This window comes from Pan paniscus, chromosome 6 (assembly GCF_029289425.2).
Source record: "Pan paniscus chromosome 6, NHGRI_mPanPan1-v2.0_pri, whole genome shotgun sequence".
Lineage (NCBI taxonomy): Eukaryota > Metazoa > Chordata > Mammalia > Primates > Hominidae > Pan > Pan paniscus.
The window spans coordinates 45,813,280-45,839,103 of record NC_073255.2 but is presented as its reverse complement, the minus strand read 5'-3'; the positions used below and the strand labels follow the sequence as shown (position 1 = coordinate 45,839,103).

The window sequence follows — 25,824 nt, the reverse complement described above, 5'->3', positions numbered from 1 at the left end:
GATGGTAAGCTATTTACACAGGACCAGGTTGAATGGAAGTGAAAAAGGAGGAGGTGGCTACATTTTCCAAAGAGGCCCACTATAAGATGTGGTCAGTAGGAGGTCCTGTATTCTTAAGATGGGACTCACGGTCTGTATTACAAAGGACGGGTAAAGACTGATCAGAGGAGCTGCTAATAACCTGAAATGTATCTTCTGATACTGTAAAATGGAAGAGTAGAACCACTAGCAGATTATCATTCACAAGAAGTCCCTAAATTATTATGTGAAACAATAACTAATCCATATACTTCAGAACCCTTCTGCTAAACATAATAAATGTCCCATTTTATATCTAAGATTTTGAGCTGTTTCCCATGCTCCTACCAATGAAATGCTATATGACCACCAGGTTTCATTGCTCATTGCACAGTAATGAGCCAGTACACTGAAACAGCGGGAGTTGCAGCAGAGAATGAATATAATAACTGTAGGTTGGCAAAATGAGAAGATGGGAGGAAACCTCAAATCTGCCTCTCAAGAGGTTTTGGGACAGAGTTTTTAAGGGATCTGAACAGATGATGGGCTAAAGGGTGGTGGCCACTGATTGGTCAAGAAGTGAGGGGTGAAGTCATGGGACAGGGAGATGAAGAAACTACATTTCTGTGCTGAGTAGGTTCCTTGGGGAGGGGCTTCAGACCAGTTGGCATTAGCTATCCTTCTGGAATTCAGGATCTGGAAAATACCTTACACAATTCTTGGGTAAAATGGTCTATCATCAGAGATTCTATCTATAGAAACAGTGGAGGAGCAGGTGGTCACTGTGCTACATGACTCTCAGGTAGCAGCTGCAGAAAAGTCAGTCGAAGTGCACCAGTGCACCCTGGTCAATGCCTAACTATAATTCTGCCTATAGCCTAGTGTGTAAGTCTAGCTAGCCCCATGAGGGTGGTTTCAGTCCCCTCTTGACTTGTTCATTTCCTCAATCTTGAGGCAGGAGGGAATCAGACAGTGACCACTCTGGTTGCTTCCTGCTGACAAAGGACACAGATAATGGAGGAGTATCTCAATCAAGATTGAGGAAATGAAACTGTCTTGTAGTGGCCTATAGATATTGCTGAGTGCCAGGTCTGGGGCTCTTACCCTGCATAATAAAAACATTAGTGCTCTTGTTAAATTTTGACACAAATTTAACAGAACACTGAATAGTGAGGCAAAGTATGGGCCCTATTAATAAGAGGAAAAGCCCTAATTTTAGGAGCTGATGAAGTCAGCTTTTAGAGCTAATTAAAAGCCCTGAGGCATTCATGAGAAAGTCCAGAGAACCAGTCGGATAATTCTGGAGTGTCTGGAGAAATCTACTGGTTTCACAAGTGTCAGGATAGCTTTTGTATTGTCTTGGCCCAAAATAAAATGTTGTCTGTACTCATAAGTGTGATGTCAGATTGTTTTTTATGCTGAAGATATTTGATTGCTTGAATTTTCTTGATACTGTTTACACTGTGGTAAGCAGATGAATAAATTTCCATATTCAAAATGTATCCCATAAATTATTTCATATATATATAAAATCAATGCAGAAGTCAGAATTTTTTTTTATCATAGTAACCCTGTTTGTAAAAATACTGCAGGATAAGTTACACATGACAGACAACAAGTGTGGTAGGCAGAGTGATGTGCCACCAACCGCCACCCTCCCTTGCCCAAGATGTCTTCATCTTACTCTTGGCAACTTGTGAATATGTTACCTTACATGACAAAAGGCACTCTGCAGGTATGATTAAGTTAAGGTTCTTGAGAACATTATCCTGGAATATCCAGATGGGCCCAGTGTAATCACAAGGTGCCTTATAACGGAAAGAGGAAGGCAGGAGAGTTAGAGAGGGGGATGTGATGACAGAAGCAAAGCTGGAGTGGTGTAGCCATGGCCAGAGCCAAGGAATGCAGGCTGCCTAAAGGAGATGGAAAAAGCAAAGAATGTTCTCTCCTGAAGCTTCCAGAAGAAACATAACCCTTGATTTTAGCCTCTTAACACCCGTTTTGGACTTCCTAACACCAGAACTATAAAATAATTAATTCATTTTGTTTTAAGCCAGTAAATTTGTAGTAATTTGCTACAGCATCGTAGAAAATGAATACACCAAGATTTGCAGGTAGAGTCTGTATGAAGGAGAACCATATGCATCACAATGAATTTGCCTAGACTGAAGCCTCATTAGTGGTGGAGCAGAGGGAAGGGCCAGGATAGTGGGAGAGAAAAAGAAAGACAGATCATTTTGTGAAAGCTCTTAGGCTAGCTGGAACTTCAGTCCTACTTTTTATTTTTTTTGTTTCTCTAATTTGAGTAGAATATTCTCTCTTTCTGTATTTCTTCCTTATGTTGCTTGACCTCTCCCTCAAAAGCTAGAGATGAAATGTTTTTATTCAAGTCGTATTAAAATTCATTTAGAATGTTTCAAGTTTACCTAATGGATCAAAGGTAAAGACTACCTGTGAAACTTTTTTCAGCTAATTAGGAAACAGGTCAAATTGGCCTCAAAGTGACTCCTAATTAAAATAAATTTTCTAGTTGGATACTTTTGCTTTTCCTTCTTTAATGATTATTTTAAAATAGAGACTTCCAGAGAAGAATAGCAAAATCACAAATACATAATTTGAACTCTCATACACTGCTGGTGGGAATGCAAAATGTGTAGCTGGAGATAGTCTGGAAGTGATTCAATGGTTAAATATAGAGTTCCCACACAATCCAGCAATTCTACTTCTATGTATCTACCCGAGATAAATGAGAACATGTGTCTTCACAAAAACTTGTACATGAATGTTTATAGAAGCATTCTTCACAATAACCAAAAAATTAAAACCCATATTTCCAACAACTTTTAAAAAAAAATCCCAAGAAAAATATTAAGATAGATGCTAATATGAAATACACTTGTTCTATTTGAAGAAAATGTTACAGCTTTGATGAGGGACCTAGAAAAAGATGAAAAAAGGGACGTGTATTTATGTAAACAGAATGTCGTGCTGTGTATGGATAATGAGTTGGAGAACTCAATATTAGAAACATATTAATTCATCCCACATTACTTTTTTAATTTAGGCAAATTATTTAATTTCAATAGAATATCATCTTCCTTCTTTTTGTATTTGTCACTAGGATTCTAAAGGTTACTTACAATTTTAAAGCTGATGAGAATTGTCTTGACATTTTAGAAAGAATAGAGACTTACTTTATTACATATAAGACGTTATTTAATTTTAACACTTGTACAAATGTGAAAAGGAAGGTATTTTAATTAAACAGAAGGAATCAGGAGCATAATTTAATAGTAACTGAATTTGTATACAAAATAATTGAGGATAGGAACAATTCTTGAATAAATTATCATAAGATATTATCAGGAAATAAAATTCAATTTGTCTCATACCTTATATTGCAATAAATTACAGATGAATTTTAAAATGTAACCTACTGAAAACATAAAGCCATGGAAGAACTGAAATGGACTAAATGCAGGTGATGTCAGTTGAGAAAGAGCATCCTAGGAACAAAGATGGTACAAGAAATCATAAATTAACATTTTGACATGTACAAAAATGTAAATATTCTGTATATCAAAAAGTAATGTAAAATTTAAAGTGAAATAGCAATTTAAAGGGAAACATGTATGCAGTACATAAATGCTTCCTATCTGTAATATATACAGAGCTTTTACAAACCACTAAGAAAAAGACAGCAAATAATATGTCACATATACTTGTAATTATTTAATTAAACATCCACTTATGAAAATATATTGCTATGCACAACTAATAAATTAAGTTCAAATATGCAGTTAATGTTATATTTTACATAGTTAGAAAGAAACTTAAAAGCATGATTATCACTGTTGTCAAGAATGAAATAAAAGAGACATCCTTGAAAATCTTTAGTTTATATACAAATTTTTATAGCCATTTCAGAGAGGAATTATCCTAAGGGAATAATTAGTGATGTTAGAAGTCTAACACATAAGGACATTCATGATTGTATTATTTATTTTTACCAAAAATAACTAAACAAAAGCAACCTTAATAACTTCAAATATGGTACACGCCCAACAAACTTTGGTACATCCGTTTGATTGAAAATTATGTAGCCACTAAACAATTATAGTTTCAAAGCATTTAATTATATGAGAAAATGCTCATGATATATCAAGTCAAAACAATGTACACAATTCCACTTATTTTCTATGTGGACACCCACATCGCCCCCACATGCGTATGCACTAAATCATATTTATAAAAACACTCACAGATGAACTGCTTATGTTAAAATATTTATGATGATTTTCTCTAGTTAATATTACTACAAAAATTTCTATTTTCTTCTGAAGGTTTTAAAATTTTTCCCAATTTTCTATAGTAAATCTATTTACTTTTATAAGAAGGAGCTAGGTTATTAAAATAAAACCATAAGTTTTAAATTGAAAGTATTGCATTGATTTTTCCAATTGAATAATAAATATTAAATCAACAAACATTCATTGAACAGCTACTATATCTCTAGCACAATTCTAGGCACAACAGGCACAAAGAAAATTTTTGTCCTTTAGAACCTTACATCCTGCTTAGCAAACACACAAAAACACCTCCCCAAGACTGATGCCAAAAAGAGTGTGTTTGGGGAGCTCAAAGTAACTAAATGGAGGATCATAAGCCTCATGTTCTTATGACTCAACTAACACAAAATGCATTCTCTATCTATGTAAATGTTGGTCAGCTGTAGACACCTCATAGGTAAGCCACAAATTTATGTCAGAATGGTCAGGTACCTGATGGCATAACAGAAGATATGCATAGCTTAAATCCAGGCTTATTATCTTTCCCAAAACTCAGATGCTGTAATTCTGGTTCTCCAAAACTTGGCATTTCAAGTGTCTGTATCTTTATAGAAGATTCATTACTTTTCTGCCCCACAGTTTATGCAAATTCATTAGTAGTGTTGGATCCACAAAGACATGCCTATTTATAGCCAAAGGGGTAAGAGATTTATTCTATCGGTTCTGTCATTTAAACAAATTCAGTCATATCCACATTCTTTCACTCATCTGCGATTCTAAATTTCTGGAGGACGGAGACCCTACAAGCTACTCTGGAATCTCTATAGACACTAACTTAATCACATAAATTATTAATAAATACACAAATGCTTCGGGATGATTAACACTGGGTTATTCAGTACGTAGGAAACTGTGCACATTATCTGATTAACGACTTACCTGGGGTGGTGTATAAATATCCTCTTACAAACATGTCTATACAAGTTTTGCTTGCTGTGATGAAAATCATGTTTCCAGACTATTTACACAAAATTAAGCTGACACTGCCAAAAAAAAATGAGTTACTCTTAGTTGTGAGAATGTATATCCTTTTATAGCAGCTTATGCTACTGGGGTGGGGCAGGACAAATAATGATCATATTCAAGGAAGAAGAATATTGTCAGGGCTAGATTATTTCTACATAAAATCTTATATTGAATATGTGAAGAAATGGCTTAAAGTAAACCCCATATTTAATTTGTGCTATATTTTCCCTTCATGAGAAAAAAGATTTTGGCTATTCTAGCACATTCACCATTTTGCTTAATCAAGACACATGTCCAGTTATTAGGATAACTAAGAAATGTTCCAAAATCTGCATAGAGCTCAGAAGAAAATTATCATATTACTTCCTAAAACCAGCATTTTTAAACTTCCACAAGCATCATAATACTCTGTAGAGCTTTTACAAACAATTTCCTGGGCCCCATTCTCAGCAATTATAGTTTTAGTAGATTTGGCTTGAACCAAGAATTGCTATTAAAACAAAACAAAAACAAAGAAAACTTACAAGCATAATTCTGATAGGCCCTAAAGGCAGAGAACCACCATCTAAAGATATATTAATAACTCCTCAATAATTTTTATAATCACGTCAGGAAATTAATTGAGCATGGGCAACATGGCAAGTCCCTGTCTGTACAAAAAAAAATTAAGAATTAGCTGAGTGCGGTGGTGCGCATCTATGGTCCCAGGTACTCCGGAGGCTGAAGTGAGGAGGATCACTTAGACCCAGGAGACTGATGATGCAGTGAGCCATGATTGCACGACTGAACTCCAGCCTGGGTGACAGAGTGAGATCCTGTTCCAAAAACAAAACAAAGCAACAGAAAACCCAGAAAATTAATTGTTCATATAACAGAGTTTTTCATAACCTAGATATATCAACTCAATTCAATTCTGCCAGTATTTATGAAGTATCTATTATGTACAAGTCTCTTTGCTTTAATTGGGGGAATACGAAGATGTGCTAAAAAATAAAACAAACAAACCTATTACACAATTACATAAATAATTAAACTTCAAAGGAGAACCTATAGAATCTACAAGATATGGAAAAGATGCTATCCTCATAGCATCTTTTGAAGTTTGAAAGGGGGAGAGGTCTTATTAATCTTATGAAATTATGAAAATCATATTAAATAAAGAGTTTTTGAGATAGACATTGAGAGATTGATGGGGATGCGACAAGCCGAACTGCAGAGCAGGACAGGGCAGGGCACTACCGAAGTAGGGAACAGAAAATTATGGGGCAAATTATTGGAGTTTAAATAGAAAAGATAAAGTGAGAAAGTTCTTTTGGAAAATTAATTCTATAGGCAACAAACCAGTCTAACGAAAAGAAAATAATTCCCTCACAACCATAGTACTTAATAAAAACTCATTTTCAAAGAAAGCCTTAAAAAAAGAATAGTAATACCAATGGAATGAATTAGGGGGAAAAAATGAGGTTGCAATGTGGTATGGTTTGACTCTGTATTCCCACCCAAATCTCATGTTGAATTGTAATTCCCAGTGTTTTGGTGGGAACCTGGTGGGTGGTGATTTAATCATGGGGGTGGATTTACCCCTTGCTGTTACTGTGATATTGACTGACTTCTCAAGAGATCTGAAAGTGTGTGGCACTTCCCCCTTCACACTCTCTCTCTCCTGTTGCCATGTGAAGATGTGCTGGCTTCCCTTTCACCTTCTGCCATGGCCTCTCCAGCCATGCCTCCTATACAGCCTATGGAACTGTGAGTCACTTAAACTTATTTTCTTTATAAGTTACCTAATATCAGGTAGTTCTTTATACCAATGTGATAATGGACAAACACACGGTGTTAAAGAAATAAAATAGGGAACCAAACAACAATATTAAGAACACATATGTCAGAAACTATAATAAACAGAACACTATGCCTGAAATTTAATTATTAAAATAAGGCATAAGCATTAGTGCAGAGGATAAACATAAAAAATTAAAACATTTAAATAAATTATGCCATATTTCATTAAATCAAAGGTGCCATCAATTGTAAGTCATGCTATTATTCTATGTACCACTGAAAAAGGAAAAGTGCTACAATTACACTATAATGTAATGCTGTTTTATTTCTTAAAATTTTTATATTTACCAAAGGAGCTTATTTAATCTTAAACATAGATTATTTTGTACATGTAACATTTTGGTGCACACAAAAAAGGAGACTATAAATACAATAAATTAGTTAAGACAGTCCTAGTTCTTCACATGGTATCCAATTGTTCTGAATCACTTTTCAACTCAGTTATTGATATCTGTGTTTTCTTCATTAAATATCTCGATAATGGCAACATAATAACACAACATCATTTAATCGTGACTACTATACCCTAGTAAGAGCATACAGCATTGAGTCATTCCCCCATTGATAAATATGTTTCAAAGATAATCCAACATACAAATGATGTGCCTGAATAAAAATTTAAAAAATGGATTTTTGAAGGCATATTCAAAATTGTAAGAGAAAGATATCCATGGAATAAATTACACTCTGTTTCAAAAACAGATATATAAACATACATGTGCATGTGTCTGTATAGCAGCATGATTTATAGTCCTTTGGGTATATACCCAGTAATGGGATGGCTGCATCAAATGGTATTTCTAGTTCTAGATCCCTGAGGAATCGCCACACTGACTTCCACAATGGTTGAACTAGTTTACAGTCCCACCAACAGTGTAAAAGTGTTCCTATTTCTCCACGTCCTCTCCAGCACCAGTTGTTTCCTGACTTTTTAATGATTGCCATTCTAACTGGTGTGGGATGGTATCTCATTGTGGTTTTGATTTGCATTTCTCTGATGGCCAGTGATGGTGAGCATTTTTTCATGTGTTTTTTGGCTGCATAAGTGTCTTCTTTTGAGAAGTGTCTGTTCATGTCCTTTGCCCACTTTTTGATGGGGTTGTTTGTTTTTTTCTTGTAAATTTGTTTGAGTTCATTGTATATTCTGGATATTAGCCCTTTGTCACATGAGTAGGTTGTGAAAATTTTCTCCCATTTTGTAGGTTGCCTGTTCACTCTGATGGTAGTTTGTTTTGCTATGCAGAAGCTCTTGAGTTTAATTAGATCCCATTTGTCAATTTTGGCTTTTGTTGCCATTGCTTTTGGTGTTTTAGACATGAAGTCCTTGCCCATGCCTATGTCCTGAATGGTAATGCCTAGGTTTTCTTCTAGGGTTTTTATGGTTTTAGGTCTAACGTTTAAGTCTTTAATCCATCTTGCATTGATTTTTGTATAAGGTGTAAGGAAGGGATCCAGTTTCAGCTTTCTACATATGGTTAGCCAGTTTTCCCAGCACCATGTATTAAATAGGGAATCCTTTCCCCATTGCTTGTTTTTCTCAGGTTTGTCAAAGATCAGATTGTTGTAGATACGCGGCATTATTTCTGAGGGCTCTGTTCTGTTCCATTGATCTGTATCTTTGTTTTGGTACCAGTACCATGCTGTTTTGGTTACTGTAGCCTTGTAGTATAGTTTGCACACGTATGTTTATTGCGGCACTATTCACAATAGCAAAGACTTGGAACCAACCCAAACGTCCAACAATGATAGACTGGATTAAGAAAATGTGGCACATATACGCCATGGAATACTATGCAGCCATAAAAAATGATGAGTTCATGTCCTTTGTAGGGACATGGATGAAATTGGGAATCATCATTCTCAGTAAACTACTGCAAGAACAAAAAACCAAACACCGCATATTCTCACTCATAGGTGGGAATTGAACAATGAGAACACATGGACACAGGAAGGGGAACATCACACTCTGGGGACTGTTGTGGGGTGGGGGGAGGGGGGAGGGATAGCATTAGGAGATATACCTAGTGCTAAATTACGAGTTAGTGGGTGCAGCGCACCAGCATGGCACATGTATACATATGTAACTAACCTGCACATTGTGTACATGTACCCTAAAACTTAAAGTATAATAATAAATAAAATTTAAAAACAGATATATATATATTATATTTATACATATTTACACATACATACATATATAAAATTTGGGTATGAGAGAAATGCTTACTAAGATATTACATTTCAAAAAATAAGCTGTGTAGTACTGCCCAAGTTCAAATCACAGTCTTTCCAGTTACCATCTGTGTCCTCCCAGGCAATCTCTGTTACCTCTCTGGGGGCAGAAATAATACACCACTGATAGGATTGTCATGCAGATTAAACAACTATCAATAAGTGTGTTCAATAACTGTTAGGTACCTGTTTCAGCATTCAGAGAATTTCACTCTGGCCAACGTGGAGTAACAGGGACTGGGTTTACTCTCCCATGAAATTAGAAAATTGGGCAACTGTATGAAACTAAGGATTTTAAGACATTAAATATCAGACAACAAACCATAAGGATCCCTGAGACACTAGTAAGAAGTGAGGTGAGTTCTGCTGTTGCCACATATTTTTGCCTGGGGAGAGTTTCCAGGCCATAATGCAGGTGGGGGGACCCCAGACAGAACCCAGTGGTTTCTCAGAGTTGAGTTCATGGAGATGGGAGTCCATGAAGGCTCAGGGCAAAGGACTGAAGAAGAGAGAGCTGAACAGACAGTAAGATATGAAGATTTGCAGAGGGTCCCTTCAGTCTTCAGCTGAGTAAAGATCAACATGTGCTTGTAAGGAAGCTACCTGAGGCCAGGGAGAGAACCACCTGAAATAATTAGAGAAAATAACTTCTGAGGTTCACGCAAAGTCAGAAACTGTTCCTGTTCCCAAGAGCCAGATTGGGAAACCTCATCACTCATGGGACATGGAGTAAAGTAGCAAGATACTTTTGTTGTAGGAAAGAATTAGCTCTAGACCCAGTGCTGCTCAGTCCAGCCTGACAAAGTTTAGAAGCAAGATCCAAAATCCCTTGAAACATGTCTGATCAAATCTTTTGCCTATTTTTTCAGTTGGGTTTTTGTTTTTTATTATTGAGTGTTGAAGATCTTTATCAGATATGTGGTTTGCAAATACTTTCTTCCAATGCATGGTTTTGTATTTTCATTCTCTAAACAATGTATTTCAAAGGGCAAAAATTCTTATTAAATTTGAATTTATTAATATGTACACACAAATGTTCATAGCAGCTTTATTAGTATTTGCAAAAAACTAGAAACAATGCAAATGCTATCGACAGGTGAATGAATAAAAAAATCTTGGTATATTCATACAATGGGATACTACTCAGCAATATAAATATTCCTTTATGCAAAAATATGAGTGCATCTCAAAATAATTGTGCTTAGCGAAAGAAACCAAACCCCGAACCCTCCCCAAAAAGAGTATATACTGTGCGGTTTCATTTACATGTAGCTCTAGAAAATAAAAGCTAACAGGCAGTGAATAAAAGCAGATCAGTGGTTTACTGAAGAGCGGGGAATGAGAGAGTTGGGGTGGGGAGGACAAAACGATTACAAAGAGACACAAGGGCTGGGCATGCTGGGTCATGCCTGTAATCCCAGCACTTTGAGAGGGAGAAACAGGCAGATCTCCAGAGGTCAGGAGTTTGAGACCAGCCTGGCCAACTTGGCAACATCCTATCTCTACTAAAATATAAAAAATTAGCAGGGCATGGTGGTGCACACCTGTAATTTCAGCTACTAGGGAGGCTGAGGCAAAAGAATCGCTTGAACTCAGGAGGTGGAGGTTGCAGTGAGCTGAGATCGCGCCACCACACTCCAGCCTGGGTGACAGAGCGAGACTCCATCTCAAAAAAAAAAAAAGCACAAGATCACATTTGGGAGTGGTGGGTGTGCTAATTATCTTCATGGTGGAGACTATTTCATGGGAATGTATATATACACACACATATATTTTAAAACATCAGATTGTATACTATAATATGTGCAATTCATTGTGTGTGAATTATACCTCAATAAAGCTCTAAAAATTAGTTGCTCAGCCATGTAAGCATAAAAATCAAATACAAAGAAAAAAAATCAAGCTAACCTCAGGTTTCTCCATTGCCATATCATTTTATTTTATTTAGTGATTTTTAAAAGGCCATTGACAGACTTTATCTAGTATGTAAGAACCCTGAGCATACAGCATTGTTCATAACTTTTTTAACAAAGAAGTAAATAATTACGAATCATTCCATGTGTGGTGACTCTGTAGACTAGTGCAGGGTGTTGTTGGAAGGTATCTTGAGGGCCCTGATTCAGTCTGAGTATCCAAAGGTGGTGTCCCCAGGGAGGTGACATCTGTGCTAAGAAAAGAGAACTTCCTGGGTGAAAAGAAGTCAAAAGAGTATTTTTGGAAGAAAGAGCCTGTGTAAATGAGGTTTTCTCTTATAGGCAACTAAAATCTACTTTACAGAATATGGTACCAGACTTGATTCAAATATTTAAGAACTTGGCTAAAGTCACACTAGTAAATGGCAAAGACTATACAAAACCTAAACAGCTCTATTTGACCTATATGATCCCAAAAAGAAGTTTATGATTTAATCATATGAGCTAAAAAGGGGAAGAGTCAGACTGCCCCTGGGAAAATACAGAAGATCCATGCAGAAGTTTTCAAATGTCTCTGCTTTTTAAAAGACTTCCAATGTTTCTTGCTGGGTAAATTCCAAATAGGTTTGCAGAATATACAAAATCTGCACCATTTGCTCTGGGCCTAATCTTCTATGTGTATTCATCAGCCTCTCTTTTTCATGCTCCTGTCATATTGAAAGACCTCCAACTTTCACAGGCATTACTGTCTTATTCCTTTGCCGATATTGCTCCCTCTGCCCCACTTTGCCTGAGAGTGACAACACTGTGTGTTAAATCTCTTCTAATGGAACGCTCGCTGAGTGGAACTACTTTTGCCTAGGTTTAACCCTATCTTTTAGCCAACATAGAGGATCTGTGTCATCAAACCCGCCCTGCATCCCTGTCATGGCACTCTTTAAAAATACATGTCATTTTTCAAACCATTTTTAAAAATAAGGGATGGGGTGCCACTATGTTACCCAGGCAGGCTGGAGTGCAGTGGCTCTTCACAGGCACAATCATAGTGTACTATAGCCTGAAATTCCAAGGCTCAAGCAATCCTCCTGCCTCGGCCTCCCAAGTAGCTGAGACAACCTTACAAGAAATGATGACAGAGAGATCTGAAAGTTAAGCACCTTCAAACTGCAGCATTTCATGGGTTGATAGGAAACACTGAATATCTCAGGGAAAGAACATTTTGGAAGAGTTGGAATCACATTCTTAAGCAGTGGTTTTCAAACATTTTTAACAGTGGGGCCTTTTTTTTTTCCACATGAAACCACAACTGTAATTCCATCTTACAATACAGATTAAAATAGGCTTTTATGAATAAAAGTTTAATTTATAATTTCATACTTGTAATCAGTAAGAACAAAGAGGCTATTTAGGGAACAACGAATTTTAGTACCTAACACACTTGAGTGTATGTGCTTTCTAATTACTATTTTTAAAAAGTTTTAATTATGGTTTTTAAGAAGTCACTCAAACATTTGCAGACCCTGAAGCAGTCTTCAGTCTGGCTTGGAAATTACTGTACTGCCTTAAGTCAAAAGTAGAGCTTAGACTGGAATCAATGGGTATTCAGGAAATTCAATGGTGTTGCTTGATTTAAGCCCAGGTCTTTCCAGTTCTGAAACCCATGCTCTTTCCATTGCATCGCTATTCCCCAGGTTTTGCAAATTTGCGGTGAGGAGTTACAGACAGGCATTTGCACAGTCCTAAGCTTCTAATTAACAAAGCAGAAAATGCAGTGCTTCAGGTGGGGAGCAGAGGGCCCCGGACAACCCTGGAAACTCTGCAAACTACTCATTCCCCTGAGAGGAGTGCCAGGCCAGATCGTGCAACCTTCTAGGAAAATGCATTTGGTGAGGCCACAATTAACTGGGCTTGGGCAGCTTAACAATGATAAAAGGGGAAGGTATTTGACTTTGTCCAAATACTTTCAGGAACAGGCAGTACCAAGTGCAATTGTGAGGTTCCTTTACCTCAATAGAAGCAGATAGCTTCTAAATGAAGTGATTGTGCACAAGCTTAGAGGAAATCTGAGCTACCGCCAAACCACATGAGGAAAATAGGCATCTCAACACAGCGACCGAAGCCATGTACTGCTAATACACACAGACGCTGTGGGCTTCAGCCCATCTAAAAAGGCAGAGAGGTTGCACGGTATATTAAATGCACTGATTTTTACAGCTAACATCTGGCCTCAAGGACAGCTGTGGTCAGGTTTAGTGAAAGACTTCAGTGAAAAATGGTTAAGTCAAAATATTTGGCCTCTCTGTTTAAAGCAATTAAAGCAATTTGTTAATCAGTCAATCTGCATTGGGACTTGATATTTACTAGTTTCATTTTACTTGAGGCAAGAATAAACTTCTCAAACAAAGTTAAACATCACTCCTTGGACTCAAGGGAGTCTTACTCATATAGTGCTGTCTTTTCAGTTTGAAAAACATATATTTTTATTGTTATGAAATTAAGAATGTTTCTCTTAACATCCCTTGAGTCTTACTCACACTGAAGTTGCTTGGCCCTTGATGATGAATAAACAGAGAATAAAGAGTGTGTAAAATGATTGGCATCTAAGCCTCCCTGCATGTCTGAGATTTTGAATAAAGGGGTAGTTAGCATGAATAACAACTCCTACATCATACACATGAAAAAAATACTGAGGGGTTTTATATTAGTGCAGAAAAGTTGTCTCTCAAAATCTGTTGGGTCCACTTTGCAGTCTGTTTCTAATCTCTCAGAAAACACAACATGGGTTTAATGTGACCCTGAAGGATGTCAGGAAAACAGGGCTTGCCCTCTGATCCCCTGTGTGAAGCTTGTTGAATTAGTCTGAGCACATTTGAAATGAATCAGGATAGTGAACATCTGCCTCCCTTTGTTAGAAGAATCCTTCTATTTATAAATAAACACTTCGTCTGGCAAAGATGGTGAATTCCTTCATTCCATGTTGCTTTTCTTGAGCAACTTGAGCATGGGGCCAGTGGCACAAGGTGCATTCCGAATCCCATCAAGGGACACAGAGAATGAAAATAATTAGCTAATACTAAGACCTTGCAGGCTTCTGCCTAGTCCTGTGTGGCAGCTGATTCAGCTACCTGGAAGACACTTGGGAAATTATCTGGACTTTCCTGACTTACACAGCTAAATGACCCAGAGGTGCTTGAGGCCCCTGAGAGAGAAACACTCCTCAGTCAGCATTTCCTAATTGTGGAAACACAGAAGAGGCCACAAAGATAGTTGCCTGCCTTTCAGCAGCCCCAGTGTGGGTATTCACTACTATCAGGAGGGTAAAGTAGACCCAGAGGAGATAGTTCTTTTAAGGGGCTGTGGGCATTAGAAAATAGAACGTTTAAGGAGAGGTTGGGCCTCCTACGCCTCTTGCATATCCCAGCTTCCTTCTCCAGCTCTCATGAATGCACCGGACATGGCTTTACAATAGCTCTTCAGAGTGACCTCAATGATATTGCTTACAGCTCATTTAATGGGTAGGATGCTTCTGTGAATTCAGGAAAATAATTTTTTGCTAAATGTTGCAAAAATTAAAAGCCTATATTGAAAGTGAGGTCATTTTTACTAAAAAGATATTTTTCATACTTAAGTTCCTATTCAGTGGATACTGATTTGATTTGAATAATAAATTATTGCAGTGTGATTTTGGACATGATACTCAACTCCCGCAGGAAAATTTCTCTAGTTCAAAAACAATGAGAATATTGGTATTTGAAGAGTAATCTTCACAATGTGTCTTTACTTACATTTATAATTAGTGCCCTCAATCCTGTGATGAGGAGATGATCAATCCATTTAACATAAGGTTAAATAACTTATTTTTTTTAATTTAAGAAGGATAAATGTAACTATTTAAAAGTTAAGGAAGATATATGAACTTGCTAAGATGTGGAATGGGACTAACACCTAATCTTCCCATTTCTCAGTCATGTGTTCCTTTCAAGGCACTAAATCCAATGCACCTAAAAAAATAAAACTGAAAACTGTCACCAACTCACTCCCTTCAAGGCTTAACTGAAAGAGAGAGATTCTGGTTTTGTTAACATGTCAGGCTAGGTACCTGGATCAACCCACTGAAGACAAAGAAAGCTGGATAAAATGTAGTTTTGAAAATATTATGAAAACCACCACTCAACCGTTCTGAGATAAATTCCTTGAGAGTAGGGATTATTGTCTGTTTTTTACACTGCTGTGTTCCCAACACATAGAATAGTAGTTGGAAGATTGTAGGGGCTTCACAAATATTTGCTGAATGATTGATTTGGTGAGCTAGCAAGAAAGTAATGTTTGCTCAGGCCAAAATCTAAGGGAAGATGAGAACATAGAGAGGCAAACATAGAATTTCGTTCAGTATTTTTACCTTGAGAATATTTTCAGAACTTAACAATTTAAGCTGTTATGAGCCTGTAAGGTGTAGAGGTCAGAAAATAAAGCACAGCTCCCTTTAAGTGACAGTGTCTAACAGGAGACCTCCCTGGATAAAGTTGCAACACCAAAAGTCTTTAGCTTAAACATAAGTATGAACTAGAAATAAACTCTCCCCATCCTCCTACAAGAAAATGGGAAAAAGGAAAAAGAAATGGGGGAGAATTGCAAGTTTTCAAATCCTGGCACTGAGTGAAAGGGGAAAATAGACTCTGAGAAACTGTATTTATAGGTTAGATCTCGTGTGTGTTTGCTGCCTCAATTCCATAGTATTTGGATGGCCCAAAAAACTGAGAATGGAATTTAGTTTAAATAATCCTAGACGAGTTGTCAACTGGCAGAGGAAAGTCATAATTGTCTTTAGAAGTATTCACCTTTGTGTAAATCTAAGGAGATTTCCACACACACACAAGTTACGTAGGAAAATCAACAGCTCACGTTTTAAAAGTCATGAGACAGATAAAGTAACAAGATACCATTGAGTGAGAATCAGCAGAGAGTTAAACGCTATCTGTGAACACTTATAGTGTGAAAATAAAAGCAGATTCAAGAGAAAAATCAAATAAAATTCTAAAAAGGAAATATATTACAAGAATTTAAAACTTAGTGGGTACATCTGAAAACATCAGACAGAGCTGAGGATTTAAATGGTACACTGGAAAACTGAGCTGAAGGGCATAATCCATAATCTAGCACAAGAAAAGCCAAAGAAACAGATATAGACTATAAAAGAGTAAGAGACATGGAGGGTGAATTTAAAGATCTGATCTCTATTTAATTGGAGTTTCAGAAGGAGAAGAAAGAATAAAGCAAAAGCAGTATTTGAGGAGAAAATCATGAGAAACTTTCAGAGAAAGAGATTTAAAAATTTTGATATCTAAAAGGATAAACAAAGTGATATTCACAATAAGGTACATCGTATTAACACTGGAAAACATGAATGTCAAAGCAGAGATACTAGAGGAAGCCAGAGAGAAGGGACAATTTGCATTCAAAAATGCGTCAGACCAACAGCTAACTTCTTAAAAACCACAATGGAAGCCGAAAGACAGTGAAGTGGAATTTTCATGGTCCTGAAAGGAAAAACAAACAAGCAAACAAACCCAGACACTATCCAACTTAGGAATCTATGCCCAAGGAAAATAACTTTCAAGAATAAAATTGGACATTTTTAAAGAAACAAGAACTGAAAGGTTTTGCTGCCCACAGACACTCACTAAAGGAAATCTTAAACAACATCCTTCAAACTGAAGGAAAGTAAGTTACAGGTGGAAATTTCCCAATGCCAGAAGAAGCAAAGAGGAAAGAAAATAATACATATTTGGGTAACATTTAATGACTATTGAATGAATAAATCCACAATAATTGTCCTGAGATAAAGAGAGAAATAATATACACCACAATAATAGCTTTCAATTAGAGAAGGAGGTGAATGGAGTTAAGATTCTTTCATTCTAAGATGAACTCTACAAGATGTGTGTTTATATAAGGCATATCTCTAAAGACAGAGAAGGCTAAAAGTAAAAGGATGAAAAATATGTTCAGGAAAAATATTCTATGTCAATAATAAAAGCCACTGTAGTTATGTCAATCATATGCAAAATAGATTTTAAAGCAAAAAGATTTCCTAGTTATAGATTAATTACACATTATACATGATTGAATTCACCAATAATACATAAGAACTCTAAATGTGTATGCACCAAATAACACAGTTCTGCTTGGGAAGCCACAGAGCTGCAGCAGTGTTGCCAGGAAGAACAGAGAGGATGGAGGAGGCTTAGTGATGACACACTTTAGACCTTTCCAGCAAATTCTCACTCCTGCAAAGAAAGGACCCACCTTGATTGGAGTCTACTGTAAATAAATTTTAGTTGACAAGGATATGTTTGCTGAGGGCAGCTGAAAAACAAATACATAATGTGCACAAGGGGCCAAAAGGTGAAAAGTATCAAAAAGTGGATACTTTTGTAAGGGAGGGAAATGGAGGGCAGGGTCCCTTGTTTCTTTGTTACAGAAACAATAAGAGCTCGGGGTTCATAACAGAAGACATCTTGGCTAAGTGAGAAAGCAAGTTTGACTGACCAGACAGGTTGTCTTTTAAAGAAGTATCTATCTCTGAAGCAAGAAGACAGAATCTGAGTGAACAAACCTGTAAAGCCACCCACAAGAATATTCTAATAACTGCATGTTGATAAAGGAGCTCCTTATTCAAGGATGTGTTTTTCTTTTAAAGAAATAAAAAGCATTTTAAAAGATGCTCAAATAAAAAGCTGAAAAGAGCATGGTTGAGCAATTCTATTTCCAGGCATTTACCCTAGAAAAATAAATTATTTATCATGTGCCCCAATGCATGTATTCAAGAATGTATGGGAGTGTGTGTGTGTTTGTGTGTGTGTACATATATAACATATATACTATAATATAAAAGATACACTATGTATATGTAATATATAAACATTATATACATTATAGCTATCTATCTCAAAACATTTCAATTTCATGCAAATAACTGAAAAAAAATCCAGTGGCCGGATAAATTGTGGCATATTTATGCAATGGAATACCATAAAGGAGTACAAATGAATAAACTACAGCTCCATACATCAACACAAAAGAATCACAAAAGCATAATAAGACAAATCAAGTCAGAGAAAGTACATGCAGTATGATTTCATTTGTATAAATTTCAAAAATAAGCAAAACTAAATAATACATTATTTGGATACATTCTAAAATTATGTAACATCCTAAAGAAAACCACAATAATGAGTATCACGAACGTCAAGATAGTGATTACATTTGGTTGGGAGATAAGGGCGAAGCACAGAACTTGGTAGCTAAGAAAATGGCACAATTCATTTATTTACTTGGATGCTGGGTTTTCAGGTGTTTGCTTTATTTAAAAAAAAAAACTATTCAAATACAGCATAGATACACAAAAGTGTACAAATAGAAGCCTGCAGCTGAATGAATGAAGCCAGCAATCTCCAGCACACCAGCACCAAAACACCCTACATCTGACTCTCTATCCTAATGAAGAGAAAGATAGCAAACAAAAACCAAACAAAATAAGGAATGGCAAGTCACTAACCCTCTCTCAAAGGTAGCTGCTATTCTGACTTTCAACACTATAGATCAGTTTTTCCTGCTTTTGAACTTTATATTAATGGAATTCATAGTATGCACTCTTTTTTTAATCTGGCTGCCTTTCCTCAATATTTTGTTTATGAAATTGACTCATTTTGTTGCATGCAGAAATAGTTTGTTCATTCCCTGCTTTATTATTTTTAAATTGTACATGTATATTTTATATACTTTTCTGTGTTTTTATTATATTTCTCAATAAAGCAAATGAAAATAAAACTTTGAAAGATCAGATTCGGTAGTAAGGAAGTCCTTGTTACTCTCTGCATGTCCATTAAAGTTGTAAATTCTAACAATCCAAATATTTTAGACATTAAATATTTCCAGAGAGTCTGGAAAGAAAGTCATTTCTCAAACACATCAGTCTTTCTACTTTTGCTGCCAAATCCAGACCAGACACAGGGACAACAAATATGTACTGTCAAGTAATTTCACCTAAAGTATTTCTAAGACCAAAATCCAAAGAGCAAAAACAAAGAAATGCTACTCAGCCAGATTCCTCCAGTTGAACTGCTCCTAACAAAGTTGCGCAGTAGGTAACTTGTCTCAGGCACCTGGCTCTCACCAGGCTCACCCCCTGCCTCCGCACACCTGTCTGCCCTTTTGCCCTGTCTTTGCCCTTTTGATCTGTAAGTCCTCCTTCTAAACCATGCTCATTCCAGGTTTCTCCATGTGCTCACCTCTTTAATATTGATGAAAAGAAGGCTGATAAAGTAGTTCACAGTGAAATATGAAAAAGAAGTGGTTATTCTATCTTTCCAGAGGCTGTCGATATTTTATGAGGGCAAAGTTATCACAAAGCATCGGCTGTGGTAGTAGAACATTGTGGGAGACTTTTGGGTGGGTCTTTTGCATTCCATCAGGTGAGCATCACTCTTAATTTGCTTGCAATGACCCTGTGCCCTTGGAGACTTTGTTTATTCTAAGCAAGGAGACTTCTGACAACAGGAAGAAGGCTTTAGCCTTATTATCTCTGTGGCCTCCAAACCAGAAACCACAATGCAAAGATGAAAGCTAATCTTCACAGCAGAAAAATGTTTCTGAACTGCTGCCACTGCAAAATATAAAAAAGTCAACCCCTAAAAAGGCCACGATGGAAGAATGCCCAAGTGCTGCCCACTCTTCTGACCAGGCCAAGCAGTGCCTGGAAAATGCCTGCATCTCTAGTTGTGTCTGAGGGTGGAGATTTATTGGTCCACTGGGAAACAGGCTTGGGGACAGTTGCCTGAAGCCAGACCTGGGCCTGCTTCTAGCTGAATCTGAAACTGTTTCCCTGAAGATGTTGCTTTCCCTGCACCCTTCTCTCGGGTGGGTGTTCATCCTTCCATCTAGGTAGACTGTACTTTCAGATTTGTCTCAGAGTCCTGGTTTGTGCCTGCTGTCCTAGAATCCATTTTGGTTTGCATTTATCCTGGAATTTTTATTTTCTAACAAGGTATTAGTAGTAGTAGTTACATTAAAGTACGTTGGGAAAGGCTGGATACACCTCTACTTTGTAGCTCTAGCTTTTGCCAGGGTCTCATCCAGGAGGGGGGCAAGTAAGTGATTAGTGAGCAGAGTTCTTATTTTATTGCCTGTTTACAGCAGAAAGACAACCCATGATAACTTACTCTCTTGCCTCGAGTCTTCTTAGATTAAACACTACTTTTGTGCATGCAGAATACTGGCTGACAAACTAGAGCTGGGTTGGACAACCACAGCAAGAAACATCTCAATTCTTCCAATCTCCAATGATATGATACAAGAAGCATTCCAGCCAGGACTTCAGCCTGCAAGATACAAGAAGCCACAAGGCCACTAGTCAGATCTTATGCCAAGGAAGTGGTTGAACTGAGACCCAAACCTGAATATATTTAACTTGAAAACTCATACTCTTAAGCACATTACTAACCACTCCTCACTTTCACTAAAGATTATGGCAAAAGAAGCAGCCCCCCATCTACTCTATGTTTCTTTCTTCCTAGATGAATTCCATATCCATGCAGTCAGTTGCATCATTGTGTCAAGGTCACAGCTCCATGCCAACTGCTACACTTGAGTGGTTAAAACCTGGTAGGAACTTTGGGCATTAGTGTAATCATAATTCCCTAGTCTCCTCATAATATTTCTTGACAACTCCTTTTCTGACTTTGATTAGCTCACTCTCCACTCAAGCAATGATGTGAAACACAAATTTCCTCAAGCATGCTCTTATACCTACCCTTCTTCTCTCAAAAGCTGACTTGTGTCCTGCATCATTTTTGGAGGACATTGAGGGAACTGGCTACACATTTCTCAACCTTTAGATACCACATCCTCCCTCCTACCTTGTGCTTTCTTCTATTAACAGCCAAGCTTTTCACCTGTGCTCATGGTCCACTCTGCTTCTATCCATTCAGGACCTGGCTCTATCACTTATTAGTGTATTCTTTCTACTTTCAACCTATGCTGCTCTGCTGTCTCATTTCCCTTGGCTTATAAGCTTGATCAAATCTCCTTCATCAAAACAAATAAACAAAAATCTTAAAACTTAAACCACATTCTTAACGGTATCCTTTTATCCTTGACCTATCCCACTTCTTCTCTTGTAAGTTAAGAATCCTGAAAGAGTAGAATACATTTCCTCTCTGAATTTCTTCACTGTCCAGTCTCATCTTAAACCCTTATAATGTAGCCTCTGCCCTCACTACAATCCCTAAAACTGCTCTAGCAAAAATCACCAGTGTTCTCCCTATTGACATTTAAGTTTAAAAAAATGTTTTTACCATTCTTAATCCTTTACATAATTTGATACATTTCACTATTACACATCTTGAAATTCTGCATATGCCTGATTTCTTGTAACCACTACCTTTGGATTTTACCTCCCTGCAAGCCAACTCCTTTTCTCTCTTTGTGCTCTCATCTGACACACCTTCTTCAAATCTGAGCATTTCTTCTCAATCTCCTTCATAGGAATATCGAAATTCCTAGGATTCTCTCCTTGGTCCACTAAGGTCCTCAAACGACCCCAAAGCAATCCCACCCACACTCATGGTTTATTTACCACCTGTGGGACAATGACCCCATCTCCCGCCACAAGCCATCTTTCCCACCCTGACATTTCACCAGCACATCAAATGCATATACTTCCTTGCCCAGGAATGTGTACACATAGTTGTTGCACAGATACCTCACAGCTCAAAGAGTCTAACGTGCCTCATTATTTTTCCCTAAGACCTATTCCCTGTCATCTCTACCTTCACATGTCGTGGTTCCACCTTGCAAAAGCCACTTAGGTCAGAAACCTTAGAAATCTAAAATTCATCAATGATTCTCCCCTCCCCCCCACTCATACTGTGCAATGTCTAAAGAATCATCATAGCTATTTATTTCTTCATCCTAAAAAATTTTCAAAACTTTCCACCTTTTACCTCTGCTATTTTCAGGCCCTCCCTGCCTGCCTAACTTTTCTCCCTGCTTCTCTTCTGATACTCTCTTTACTCCATGCTGCCACCAGGCTCATACAAACCCACCACTCAGTTTTTAAAATCAAACTGTCATGGGTTTCCTTTTATTGCCTGCTGGGCCAACTCCCGGCTCCCAAGATGGTAGATGTACTCTCTCCACAATGTGCAAACCAAGGCCAGGCTTCACCCTGTCTCTGCCTGTTTGCCGCCTCTCTGGAAAACTCCAGGAGAAACACACAGAAGCGCCTTCTCTTCTCTGCTGACATGAAATTTGAACATGTATAAACTCGCAGCAAGGTGATGTAATCCCATCCAACTTTCATAGATAATATCCAGGATGGAAATGTTTCCAAACCACAGCTGAAAGACACATGTAGTTTTATTCGGCGTGAAATTCGGCAAGTAATTAATACTCAACTCTGTCATGCTCCTGGAAGCAGGGCCACTCTTGGAGCTTGGGGGAGTGAAAATGAGACCCTCATGCTGGTCAATACTGACTGCCTCCATCACAGCAGGGAAGGCCAGAGCCGTTCATACCTACTTCTGGGTAATCACACACTTGTGCTGGCTGCTTCTAGGGGTTTATGGGGGTGATTCTGGATGACTACACACAGAGCACCCTGAGTCAAAAGTGTTTCAGGGACCATCTGGGATTGGTACTGAGGCTGGTTATCTCCAACACTGTCCAGTAACTACACAGTTAAAGCCATTCTAGGAGAAAATATAAAATCACACTGAAAGTTTATACCACACTAAAGGTGTCAAATGCTACAAAACCTCACCTTTAAGGATAGCTGAAGGGAACTGCAGGGGAAAACCACAGAAGCAGTCAGGCTTCGGCAAAGTGAACATTAGAAAACCTCACGCCAAGAGCGTCTTCATGAGCTCTCACCAAATCAATGCAGAGTTTTCCTTTCCATTCTGTCCTTTCCTTTGCCCCCTCTCCTACTGAACGTAGTCACTTCTTACTTGATCCTGTCTTTTTCTTTTTTAAAACATGAGGTCTCGCTCTGTGGCCCAGGCTGGATTCTAACTCCTGGGCTCAAGCAATCCTCCTGCCTCAGTCTCCAGAGTAGTTGGGATGATAGGCACGTGCCATCGTACCTGACCTTGATCCTGCCTTTAACTCATCTCCAGTTCCAGTTAATAATTTTTGGCTGTCAGTCATATTTTCATTTTTAATAATTTGGGGAACTCTTTGAGAAATAAAATAAAGTTATGGACTCTCTCTCCAGGAAAAAAAAAAAAGTACATACAGTTGAGGTTTTGCTTATAATTCAGGGAGTTCATGGATCAGGCCCCTTCCCAACAAAGCACATTCATAGCCTTATAGGCTTTAATCAACCTTCCAAATGGCAGCCTTCATGTACTTGAAGAGCATGCCCAGGAATGACTTCCTCTCTCCTCTCCTCCTCCACCTTGGCTTATGTAAGTCAAGTTGTTGGTGTGTTATGTTTCTCCCCCAAAATGAATCTCTCCATTTTCATCTTTGGGCAATGTCCTGAACTGCATCAGCTCTAGAGGTTTTATGTGACACATGTGCTACAGGACAAGCCACCGCATCCTCCCTACCATCAACACAGCCTTAAAGGTAGCATTCCCACCAGGACAGCAGCAGCCTCGGCAGCTCCCTGGCAGACCACACAGAACACTGCCAGCTACAATTCTGAGGATGGTCCTTGACGTATTGACGCCTAGTTGCAGCTCTATAACTTCAACTGTTGGGTCCCTAGGCACCATGTGGGAAGGCTCAGTGAACTGTAATCCAAGGGATTGGATTGGGAGGGGCCAGCACCTGGATCAGTTTCCTATGAGAACGGGGGCAGCTGTTGTGCTGGACCCTGTGGGCAGTGCAGGAGGAGGTACAGGGCAGCTGCCCATGCAAGACACCTTTCATTAAGCATCCATGGGTACAGACAGCCAGTGGGTGTAGAGGCGATGGTGTAATCTCAGCCAGCCAGTGGAACAAAGCAGTAGGAAAGCACATTCATTCACTCATTCATTCATGCAATGAAGCAGTTTTCACTGTGCTCCTGCTAAGTTCCAGGCTCTGTGCTAGGTGCCTGGAAAACAATAGTGAGGAAAACAGATAGGACCTTCTTGGAACTTCCTGTCTAGTGGGTGATGCAGGCATGTTGGTCATGTGACCATTCAACCATGAAGGTAAGAATCAAGTTTTAGAGAGGACTTAGGAGGGCATAGAACACACGTTGGGAGTGGGGAGGATACTGACACAGGGAAGGCCACCTGAGGGCAGTAACATCAATGCTGATGTGTGCAGGGTGAGTAGGTGCTAGCCAGGTGGGTGGGTGCCTTTGCTGTGGGGCCACAGGTGAAGCAGGGTAGAGAGGGCCAGGGGGAGAGTGGGGACTTGGTGGCAAATTGGTCATGAGGGCCAGCAGGGAGGCCAGTGGACCAAAATATTAATAGATACTACCAGAGAGGCAGGAAGGCCCGGAACATGAAGCACCTCTGACACCATTTTAATAACTTTCCACTTTGCACTAAAGGGTTTTAAGCAGTATGTGATTGAGGAGATCTGAGTCCCTGAGCAAGGATTGTGGAAGTCCAATGTGTTTGTCAGCAACTCAGGAACTCAGGCAGGAGCAGTAAAGAGTGCTCCTTTCACACAATTCCCTCCTGTCTTCCAAAGAATATCAGTCCACTGAGCTCCTCTACTTTTCCTGACTGTCCTTAGGGGAGGACCTGGGATGTGTGGGGAGGAGCAGTTCAGTGATGCCCAGAACTGACTGAACACCCCAGGAATGATCAGGGAATGAACGTATTCTTTCTTTTTTGCCAAATCTCATCCATGCACATGCAGAGTCCAGCTCTCCCGAGGGGTTTCTGAAATTCACCCAGTGAGCCTGAAACTGGAAGTCTTTGCCAAATATCCAGTCTCCAGGGTACAGGGCAGGGACCAGCAGAACACCATCCCTCTCTCCTGCTTGCACACAGCGCCACCTCCTTCCTGCACACCAGGCCTGCTCAACCCCAGGCAAGAGGAGGTGGGTCTGGAAGGCTGGGAGCCTGATCACAGTCCCATAAGAAACGGCTGGACTGTTGAATAAACTGAAGGGTCTCTCAGGAGCCGAGGAAACAGGTGGGGCTTGTCTCAAGCAAACTTCTCACTAAAACAACAAGCTTCTTGGTATCTGTTTAAAGACTGTTAGACTTGATGTGCAGAAATGAATAGGCCTTTACACTTCCTTTGTTTGAGATGCTAGGAGATGAGAGACATGGCCTGCTTGTTTCACTTCTCTGCATCCCAGCTTCATAGGGACAAAGCTGGCAACACTGTCCCTTCTGTACTGCTTTTACCTTGGCGCCCAGGCTTGGCCAAGGTAAATAAGTTTCCTGATGAAACTTATTAGCACAGTGTCTGCTTCTGCAAGTGAGAGCGTGAGGGCTGCTGTTGCCCCACGCAGGGCCCCCTGGACTCAGCAGTGTGCTGGCCTGACCTGC

General features: G+C 38.6%; 2 long non-coding RNA genes across 2 annotated transcripts in view; one reads left to right on the top strand and one right to left on the bottom strand.

The window, feature by feature from the left end:
- The window catches only part of LOC117980934 (uncharacterized), a 370,564-nt gene that overhangs the window by 98,438 nt on the left and 246,302 nt on the right, over positions 1–25,824 (top strand). The gene's annotated exons all lie outside the window — the stretch shown is intronic.
- On the bottom strand, positions 3,059–7,939 carry LOC129398418 (uncharacterized). The gene is made up of 3 exons (XR_008626220.2): positions 5,247–7,939; positions 4,800–4,989; positions 3,059–3,524 (listed from the first exon to the last, which is right to left on the bottom strand). It is a non-coding gene; the product is annotated as an uncharacterized LOC129398418 (long non-coding RNA).